We start from the raw sequence: 3081 nt of genomic DNA, 5'->3' as shown, positions 1-3081 counted from the left end.
GAATCAAAATTCTGGAACTCATGGTGTCATCTCCATTTTAGACAAAATGATAGCAGCTATTCCAGAATAGACAAAATGATAGCAGCTATTCCAGAATGAGGGAGATCTGGGTTCAATTTTCTCCTTTCACTAAATGGCATCAAACTTTCATTTTCCACAAGAATACTACCACCTGCAATGTACTCTGATATGTGTCTCTTTTACATTGTTCAACTACAGCTGGTTATAAAATACCTAGTTCATTAGCTAAAGACTAAGACTGACTCTACCCTAGTTGTTGGATATTCACCAAAGGTACAGAAGGCTTGTTTTCCCACCCATATAGACCATTTTTTTATACAGTATGGAACAACATAAAAAGAGAAATTTACTACAGCAAATGATAGTAGCATTACAATTGGATAGCAAGGAACAGCAAATAGAAAAAGATGTAGTTGAGTTACATGCACAGAGAGAAAGAGAAATAAAAATTGTCTTTTATTTCAGAATGGTCTTAGGAGAAAAGAAAACAGATAAAATTCTTTGTTACTGGTTGATATGTAAAACAGAAAGTTGTTTCTTTTTTTAAAACTGGAGGTCACTAAGTATGCTCGGAGGACTAAAAGTTCCTTTAAAAAAACAGGCACATTTTTGCTATTTCCTTCAGTTCTAATCATCTCACATAGGGCTCAGAAATATAGCTGGTGAGCAGAAAGCTTTCTAAAAGATACAAACATTCTGGCAAGGAGAAGAAGCAGAAAAGCGATTAAATATGAATAAGAGGACAAGATAACAGGAAAAGAAAAATAGGTTGAATGTAAGATAGAATATTCTAAATAATCATAGAATCAGTTTAAATGCATTCACAGAGTGAAAGAAAACTGTACCACAAACAATGCTGTGAGGAACTGAAGACTGAAACATCCTAGTGCTCTTTTCTCATAGCCCTCATCTTGCAATGGCAATTCTTCTGACTGAAGAAGTTTTCATGAGCATCCCTCCAGAGCTTGATCAATCTTATTTACAAAATGTCCAAGGGAAAGATAAGGGAACAATACAAGGCATGCTGACAGCCTAAAGACTAAAACAATCTGTCTCTGCAAATGGTCCCACTACAAGTTAAGGAGTTATTTTGCTTCCAGCTTAGTAAAAAAAACCAAAACAGCAAAGCAAAGAGTTGACTAAGATGAAAATCAGATAAATATGAATATTGCCTATAGTTACTGTGCTTCTAGTAATGGCTAAGAATTGTAAATGAAACATTACAGAAAATACTTTTTCTTTTGAGGTTACATGTCAAGATAATTATTATAACTGGAAAAATGCACGTCATATATATATAATTAAAAATGTAAATTATATTGCTTTTAACAATTGCATTCATAACATGTTCCTCCAAAGAAGCTCTTTAAAAATTCTATATAGGATTACTGTTGTAATATCTGATGTTCCTTCAGGAAAACATTTTAGGCTGTGATGAACCACTAATACATGCCTGTTCTGTCATCTCACAACAAAGAGGACATGTGCAACTAAATGAAGTGTAATAGATTTTAATAGCACAAATAGACATGTACACACACACGCATACATTACTTTATGTTTATTTTATGGGCAAAAAAAGAGTCGAAGAAATAGCTAATACCTGAAGCTGATTGTAGTGTAATGCGTAGTGTTCCTAAGGATCCTGAGGGAAATCTTCCCCACTTTTAGGACAGTCTCTAAAAAATTCTCATCTCCAGAATCTTCACAGCACTGCTCTATTTCCTGCCTTCCTGCTTTCCAGATTGAAGCCTAAGAACTTGGGCTTTCAAAATTAGTAAATGTATTTTACATATTACATGGGATTTTTTTTTCCCCTATATTGTTAACAGTTGCTAACTGGCTTTATTCATAGTAAGCAAATGATGTGGGGGAAAAGAGCAAATTCTCTGAAGAATAGCCATTTCAATAAAAGATGGGCACGCACATTGCTCAACACATGCCTATCCACATGTGGTCAGATGGTTCAGAATTTGAAAAGAGATTAGTTGTTCATGTCATTTCGGGTTTTAACACGTCCAATGCTATAGCTGACAACAGGGCTCTGCTTCAAATTGTTTTATTTTCATATTAGTTTACTATTGACTTAGCAAACAGAATGTCCACATAGTTAGTGACATGTGAGATGTTTGGAGAGCAGGTTCAGGCTAACAGCTACTAAGTGGGTTTAGCCCAGATAATTCATTCAAGCCTAAGAAAAGACTGAAAGATAACGCTGTATCGGCATTACTGACGAGCTAGCTAACACTGTCATGAAGTTTAAGCTGGAAAAATATAACTACATCTCCAACAAGATTATTTTTAAGTTCAGGTCGCATGGGATTTAGGGGCTTATTGTATCTAATGTTTCATGCAAGCACTAGTACAGAAGATCAGTTTCTTGCAAAAAGATACATTGTTTTTGAACGGAACAGCAGGAGTCAGTTTGATCTACAGCTTTCCAGGCATCACCTCGCTTTTTCTTTCTGCTATCAGATTTTTGGACATTATACATTGCACGTTGACATATTTGTAACAGTGAGATATAATTACAATGAGCTTCATGAAGTACATTGTTTTGAAACTGGAAGGTGTAAAGACAATAATAGTTAAAAAATAGAAGATTATAATATTAATTAACCTTACATTTTTCTATTCCCGTGGGATGGACTGTATCTTTGCCTTGGATAACAGTGCAAAGGCTGAAATTAGAAGCAACAAAACCAAGTGCAACATAAGGAGACCTTAACATGCTACATCTGCTGGACAACTTAATTAGAACAAAAAAGAAATTTGAGACAGTACCGAGTATGATCCCCAGTAGCAGTTCCTGGAATAGCTCTACTACGTCTTACTAATTGCACTCAGTTGAACTTGGCTATGAATTGAAGGGAAAAAAGATGTAATCTTCACAGATAAAAGGCTCAAATTAACCTGGTTTGAAGAATGCCTTGGCAGATTTTGTTGTATTGTAATCAAGAATCATAGAATCATAGAACGGTTTGGGTTAGAAGGGACTTTTAAAGGTCCAACCCCTCTGCAATGAACAGGAACATCTTCAACTACATCAGGTTGCTCAGA

The sequence above is a fragment of the Fulmarus glacialis genome, unplaced genomic scaffold, assembly GCF_000690835.1.
Source record: "Fulmarus glacialis isolate BGI_N327 unplaced genomic scaffold, ASM69083v1 scaffold14165, whole genome shotgun sequence".
NCBI classification, from domain to species: Eukaryota; Metazoa; Chordata; class Aves; order Procellariiformes; family Procellariidae; genus Fulmarus; species Fulmarus glacialis.
The sequence above is the reverse complement of the archived record's forward strand: the minus strand, read 5'-3'. Positions refer to the sequence as shown.